The sequence below is a fragment of the Aquarana catesbeiana genome, linkage group LG03 (assembly GCF_042186555.1).
Source record: "Aquarana catesbeiana isolate 2022-GZ linkage group LG03, ASM4218655v1, whole genome shotgun sequence".
Taxonomy (NCBI): Eukaryota; Metazoa; Chordata; class Amphibia; order Anura; family Ranidae; genus Aquarana; species Aquarana catesbeiana.
Window position 1 is genome coordinate 519,192,634 of NC_133326.1, and position 8,021 is coordinate 519,200,654.

Here is an 8,021-nt window from a genome sequence, read left to right on the forward strand (position 1 = left end):
CTGGTCAAGCTGACCTTTGATCCCTCCATTGCTGGGAAAGCCGAGACTTTTGAAACTCAGGCAGTGGTCTGTCCTCGCCCACCAGGGGCCAGTAAGAGTTCCCTCATCATAGGGACCAATACTGATCTTGTCAGAAGGCTGTTGACACCTCTTGTTCTGGAGCCGGGCACTTTAACTACAAGTGTGCACCCCATGCTGAGACAAGCCTACCAGCACCTGGTACAAAAACAGAAGGGAAAGATCTGGCACTTGGACCAGTGTGAGAAGGTGTTACAGCCTGGTAAAGTGCCCTATTTACGAGCATCTGTCAAACTAAATTGGAAGCAAGCAGGCCCTTGAATCAGACGGACAGAGAGAAGACATGGGAGTCGAGATAATTCCCATGTGATTTCAACCAAAGGGTTGCAAAGAAGTCACGGGAAGATCTTGGTTAGTGTCCACAACATAACAGCCTCGCCAGTGAAGATGCCGGCTCAGATGTTGCTGGGACAAGTGAATCTGGCCACCCCAGTCCCGCCATCTGATTTGGTGGGGGGAGCAAAGGATGGGATCTCTGTGGAGGAGCTCTATCTGAAAAATACTCCCCTTTTGCCTGAATGGAAAGAAAGTGCCAAGACTCCTGAGATGGCAGGCTGCATTCTCCAAGAGTGAATTTGATGTGGGGTGTGCAAAAAGTGCCCAATACCGGATCTATCTCTTCGAGTGCATAAACCGTTCAGGGAAAGAGTTTGATGGATTCCTTTAGGGGACTTGGAGGATCTGCATGAACAACTGTCAGAGTTGAAGAGGGCAGGTATCATCTGAGAATCCCAGAGTCTATACACTTCCCCAATAGTGGTGGTATGGAAGAAGAATGGGTCACTGAGGTTGGGTATTGACTACCGGATGCTGAACTGTAGAACCATTCCCTACCAATATGCCACCCCAAGAATAGAAGATGCCTTGCAGAGCCTGTCAGGAGCGAAGTGGTTCAGCATGCTGGATTTGAAGAGTGGGTATTACCAAATCCCCATGCACCCTGAGGATCGGGAGAAGACCATTTTCATTACCCCGGAGGGGATCTTTGGATTTGACCGTATGCATCAAGGCCTGTCTGGTGCCCCAGCCACCTTCCAAAGGCTAATGGAGAAGACTGTGGGTGACATGAAACTGATCGAGATGTTGGTGTACTTAGACGACATCATCGTTTTCAGCAAGACCCTGGAAGAGCACGAGGAGTTTCTGCAGAAGGTCCTGAAGAGACTCCATGATGAGGGAGTTGAAACTGTCTCTGTAAAAGTGCCAGTTTTATCAACCCTCGGTCAACTACCTTGGTCACATTGTGTCTGCTGATGAAGTGGCTACTGACCTCCAGAAGCTGGAAGCTGTCACCTGCTGGGCGAGGCCTACCAACATGACTGAGCTTCGGTCATTTCTGGGATTCTGCTCTTATTACAGAAGATTTGTCAAGGGATTCGCTAAGACGCTGACCCTGATCTAGCGAAGCCTGTCAGACCAGCTGGAGGGCCCAGAAAACCCAGAGAGTCCATTCAGGAACAATGGACTCTGAAGTGTAAAGAGGTTTTAGGCAGCTGAAGTGAAGCCTAACAACCGCTCCAGTCTTGGCCTATGCAGATCGAATCAAGCCATACGAGCTACACTTTGACGCCAGTCAAGATGGGTTAGGTGGGGTGCTATATTAAGAGCATGACTGCCATCTATGGCCTGTTGCCTACGTGAGTCGGAACTTGGCCCCCGCCGAGAAGAACTATCCCATGCACAAACTTGAGTTCCTGGCCTTGAAGTGGGCGGTGGTGGTAAGCTGAGGGATTACCTGTATGGAGCGGAGTTCGTGATCAAGACTGACAACAATGCTCTCACCTACATCCTCACTACCACCAAGTTGGACGCCACGGGTCACAGATGGTTGGCTGCTCTATCAGGGTTTATTTTCAGCCTAAAGTATCAACCGGGGTCAGGAAACAAGACGCAGATGCTTTGTCAAGAAGGCCCCATTGTTCCAGAGACCCTCCAGAAGAATAGGCCCAGCTGACACCTGAAGGGTAGGAGCCTTATGTCAAGGAGCAGAACATCAACCTAGAGTAGGATCCAGACCGAAGAGGTTGAAGTGCCATCCGCTGGTGTCCCCAGATGTTATTGCCATGTCGCCAAAGTCGGGGATGAAGGTCTGCCCAAGCTGTCAAAGACCTGCGGAGGGACCAGTTGGAGGACCCTCCCCGTAGCTTGGCATTGAAGGCCTTGGAGAGCCAACGCCCTGACTTGCTCCTCACTGACTCCCCAAAGGAAACCCATCTGCTGCACCGAGAGTGGGATTGGTTTCAGGTGCACAGAGGGTTGGTCTACCAAAGGGGCCCCTCTGATGACAGATGGTTGGCTGCTCTATCAGGGTTTATTTTCAGCCTGAAGTATCAACCGGGGTCAGGAAACAAGACGCAGATGCTTTGTCAAGAAGGCCCCATTGTTCCAGAGACCCTCCAGAAGAATAGGCCCAGCTGACACCTGAAGGGTAGGAGCCTTATGTCAAGGAGCAGAACATCAACCTAGAGTAGGATCCAGACCGAAGAGGTTGAAGTGTCAGCCGCTGGTGTCCCCAGATGTTATTGCCATGTCGCCAAAGTCGGGGATGAAGGTCTGCCCAAGCTGTCAAAGACCTGCGGAGGGACCAGTTGGAGGACCCTCCCCGTAGCTTGGCATTGAAGGCCTTGGAGAGCCAACGCCCTGACTTGCTCCTCACTGACTCCCCAAAGGAAACCCATCTGCTGCACCGAGAGTGGGATTGGTTTCAGGTGCACAGAGGGTTGGTCTACCAAAGGGGCCCCTCTGATGATTCTGAAGAAAAATGGCAGCTATTCCTACCTGAAAAACATACGGAGACAGTATTAACTGCCCTACTGTCAGGAACCATGAATCAGACCGAGACCGAAGTATAGTTAAATCACACTTGTTTAATAATAATAATAATAATAATAATAATAATAAGGTAAACAGAGTAAGCTTAGTCAAAACAAGCCAGAGTTCAGTAACCGGATCGGGTAGTCAGCCAAGCAAATGTCAGAGAGCCAGAGATAAATGTAGTACAGCAAGCAGGATCAGGAGCCAGAAGGAACATCAGCCTAGCAAGTCTTCAACAGGAACGCAGGAGAAAGACTCTGTGATGTTGGCAAAGGCGAAGGCAGAGATCAAGTGAGCTGGACGACTTTAAGTAGGCTGGACTGATGAGCAGAATCAACAACAGCTGGGTAACTGTGGAGAGAAATGAGAGCTGGCAATTAGCCGACAGCTCAGTGGCCAGCTCAGAGAAGGAAGGGCTGAGCCCAGCCCTGACACCTACATGACAACCATGGCTACCTAGAGCCCAAGAGGACTTTTCTCCTGGTGAGGGAACGGTTCTACTGGCCCTGCATGCAGGCTGAAGTTGAGGATTATTGCCAATCCTGCATCAGATGTATCCAAAGGAAGACTTTGCCTCACCGAGCTGCCCCAATGGACCATCTTCAGAGTCAGGGACCCATGGAGCTGGTGTGCATTGATATTCTGTGCTTGGAGCCTGATCTGAGCGGGCAGAGAAATATCCTGGTAGTGACTGACCATTTCACTCAGTATGCTCAGGTGTTTTCCACGAGGGACCAACAAGCATCCATGGTGGTCAAGATCTTCGCGGAGAAATTCTTTGTGCACTATGGTCTGTCCCAATGCATCCACTCTGATGAAGGGAGAGATTTCAAGAGTAGTCTCCTCAAGAGACTTTTAGACCTGTTGGGCATCAGGAAGTCTAAAACCACCCCGTATCATCCTCAAGGGGATCCTGAACCAGAGGGATTCAACCAAACCCTCCTGGATATGCTTGGAACTCTAAATTGAGAACAAAAGCAGCACTGGAGCAAGCATATAGTGGCTATAGTGCATGCTTATAACAGCACCGCCAATGAAGCCACAGGTTACTCTCCCTATAGTTTGATGTTCGGACCGTAGGCCTGGCTGCCAGTAGATTTGGCCTTCGGCACATCCCGCGACCATACCTCAGCAACTTTCCACAGAGGGTATGTGGATCGTCTGAAAACCGCCTATGATAAGGCTCAAGCTGCCTCATATGCCTGAGGACAGAGAAACAAAATAAACTTTGACCTCAGGGTACGAGTACAGGACCTACAGCCAGGAGACAAGGTACTGCTGAGAAACCTGGGTGTCCCTGGAAAGCACTAGTTGGCTAACCGCTGAAAGTCGCAGCCCTATGTCGTCTCCAAGCGTCTGTCAGGACACCCAGTATATCAAATCCGGCCAGAGGGAAGCACAGGCCCACTGAAGCCTTGGCATCACAATCATCTGTTGCCTCTGTCAGAAGCACTTCATGTGCCACCACAGCCAGATTTACAGGCCACACCCACGGCCTCTCAAAGATCCCAGCCAGTGACTAGATCTCACTTTGTACCCCTTGCTGAAGATGAAAACAGCGAGAATGAAGAGAAAGATTGTCTGTGGCCATCTCAAATGTCAGGGCCTGCCACCCCCCCTTTCTTCTCCTCCTAAGGTGACTGAGGTGACTCTCAGGCTAGAGGCTCCTGAGTTTGTACCTCAAAGTCCACCTTTTGAAGAGTTCGAAGACCCTCAATCTTCCCTGCTGACAAAAGACCCCTAAGACTTTCCATCCTTCATTGAGGAAGCTGAAGCTGATATGCAGGAAGAAGAAGAGACCAGTGTGCCTGTAACCCCAGAACCTAAAGAACAGCGAGAGCGAAGGGTTATTCACCCGCCCAAAAGACTAACATATGATACTTTGGGTGAAAGCTCTGAGGAGGTCATTCTCATTGCAAAAAGGACTCTTGAAGTAATTGATCCTTCCACCGCAGATTTGGTGGTGGACAATCCCACCTCACTGTCAGGGCTGGGCTCAGCCCTTCCTTCTCTGAGCTGGCCACTCAGCTGTCGGATAATTGCCAGCTCCTATCTCTCCACAGTTACTCAGCTGTTGATGATATCTTGCTCGTCAGTCCTGCCTACTTAAGCTGTCCAGTCCAGAGTATCTCTGCCTTCGCCTTGGTCAACATCACAGAAACAATCTCCTGCGATCCTGTTCAAGACTTGCTTTGCTGACATCCCTTCTGGCTCCAGATCCTGCTTGCTATTCCACTACATTGATCCCTGACTTCTGGCTTGGCTGACTATCCATTCCGGTTACTGAACTTTGGCTATGTTTTGACTACGTTTGTTCTTTTTACTTTTATTATTAAACAAATGTGATTTAACTGTACTTCTGTCTCGGCCTGATTTCTTGGTTTCTGACACTCACCCCCTGGCACATCTAGCTGGGCCATTCCAGTTAAGGTGGCCTGTAGGCAGGACAACCTCCCCTCCTATGCTAATTGGTGGGATGTTCCTCTGCCAGGGTTTTATGCAGATGTAAATTGTTTGGTTTCCTGTGCACACTAACCTGTTTTTTTTTTTTCCGTGTGTATATCAAAAGCCTGTAACAGGTCATAGACTTTTTACCTCCTTTGGCGGACCAAAGGTTCTTTGTTGGGGGGAGTGTGTAGCGGGGGCTACTCTATCACCCATGGTCCCGCACCTCCCGCCATTCCTGCCAGCGACCGCCAGACTGAATAGACATTGACGCAGGCACTCACTGAGGGAAAGCACGCCTATCAGTCCCTGTGGAGGATTTCTCCCCCTCCCTCCTCTCTTCCTGTGTCCCTATTGGCAGGGAGAGGAAGTCTCATCACAATAAAGCCCCATTGATTTCTACAGGGGGTGGAACTACCAAGCCCAATCTGCTTTGCAAGATGGGGGGCTAGCTAAAGACTTAAGCTTGTTGGTCTGAGGAGAGATCACCATGAGGCGGGGAGGTGAAGGGAGGTGTGAGGAGAGACTACAGGCACCCGCTGAAGAACCATGCAAAGAAGGTTCCAGAGACCATCCAGACACGGTTGAAGATGGATGTACCTTCTGTACCACCTAATATCTCTATTTTTTATGGAATATCTCTGAAATTATGTGAGATCTAAAGTTAAAACCACTTGATCTTACCGGATCTAACGAATATCTATTAGCGTAAATGATTTTTGGCCAAAAAATTGCATGTGGGGGGGGCTAACCCGTCCATATGTACCACCTAATATCTCTATTTTGATGTGGAATATCTCTGAAATGATGTGAGATCTAATGTTAAAACCACTTGATCTTACCGGATCTAATGAATATCTATAAGCCTGAATGATTTTTGGCCAGAAAATTTGATAAGGGGGGGCTAACCCGTCTATATGTACCACCTAACATCTCTATCTTGATGTGGAATATCTCTGCAATGATGTGAGATCTAACGTTAAAACCATTTGATCTTACCGGATCTAAAGAAAATCTATTAGCCTGAATGATTTTTGGCCAGAAAATTTGATAAGGGGGGGGCTAACCCATCCATATGTACCACCTAATATCTCTATTTTGATGTGGAATATCTCTGAAATGATGTGAGCTCTAACATTAAAACCACTCGATCTTACCGGATCTAACAAATATTTATTAGCCTGAATGATTTTTGGCCAGAAAATTTGATAAGGGGGGGCCAGCCCCCCCCTCATTAATCAGTTAATAAGTCTCTAATTATGTGAGATCTGACGTTAAAACCACTTGATTTTACCGGATCTAACAAATGGCTTCCAAAATAGCTAACTGTTTGGTCAATTTTTTGATAAGGGGGGGCTGATGACGGGTTAGCCCCCCCAGCAAATAACTGTTAATATTGCTTCTTCTGTGTGAGATCTAACGCAAACAACGGTTGATCTAACCTGATCTAACAAAGATCTAACAAACTGCATAAGTTTTTTTTTTTTTAATTTTGATATGGGGGGCTAACCCGGCAGAGGTGTAAAATGTCAGGCTCCTGCAAACACTGCTGAAAGCTCTCTGCCAATATCTCCATACGGGCAGACAGTTAGCAGCAGGAACTGTCGGAAAACTATGAGGAAGCTGATCAGCGCTCTGGTAGTTTAATTGAGAACTACAAGTTGTCTGCCATGTTGGATGACAGGACTTGTAGTTTTCTCCTTCACAAATTCCTGTGAAAGAATGATGCGGCTGGGCGTTTTTAAAATGTAAAATCGGGTGCAGGGAGAAGAACCCCCGCATGCTGTCACAGGGAAGGGAGGACTGGGGTGTGAGGGGGAGGAGCACAAACAATGAATGGGCAATGGGAGCTAGCGGGTGAAGTCACAGCTCCGGGAAGTCAGAGCTGTTGTCGAACGCTCCCTTACACAAGGGAGCCAAAGCTGCTGTATCATATGACCAGATTATACAGGATTAACAAAGTTATGTACACTGATCTTTTTTACAGGCTATGCAGGATAGGTAGGAGCAAGGGGGAAGGAATGTCTTTAAAAATACTTATAGTGAGTTTATTGCTTCCCAGACCCAGAGGTACTTGGTGGTTCCCTTTTTACCAGCAGCTAAACAAAGGAGCAGGGGAGGGAGGGAAAAAAATATTTAAAGCTGTATAGGCAAAGCAAAGGTTCACTCTAAAGTTTCTTCATAAGACTCACATTTATACATGCTCGCTCGCATATTGCTATCGTATTCGATGAAGAGACTGGTAAATTAGCCTAGAGTAGGGTAGACTACAGAGAATCTGCTTTGTATTTGTAATGTCATTTTTTAAAAAGATGCATAAGTAACATTTAAAAAAAACAAAACAGTTATTTCAGTTGAAAATACCCTTGTCATGTTTTGCACTAGAAATAACATTTTGGTGTAAAAAAACTAGCGCTTTATATCTATGGTAAAACTTGTTATTTTAAAATTAGCCCTGATCAAACAAGGAAAAAGTTACATTTTTCCCTTTTATTTCTCTTTTTTAAACACATTTTTGAAGACAATACCACCAAAGGAAAGCCCTGCTTATGCCAAACAAATAATATTCTGTATGTTCTACGTCTGTAGCTGAAAATGGCTCTAAAGTTCTACTGGTTAAACAACACTTAGTTCGCCTTCATTTTTTAATTTATTTATTTATTTTATTTTAATTTTCTTATTCA

The 8,021-nt window shown here is 47.1% G+C and overlaps 1 protein-coding gene across 1 annotated transcript in view; it reads left to right on the top strand.

The window, feature by feature from the left end:
* Positions 1-8,021, top strand: part of LOC141134614 (gastrotropin-like) — a 171,496-nt gene that overhangs the window by 85,362 nt on the left and 78,113 nt on the right. The window lies entirely within an intron of this gene.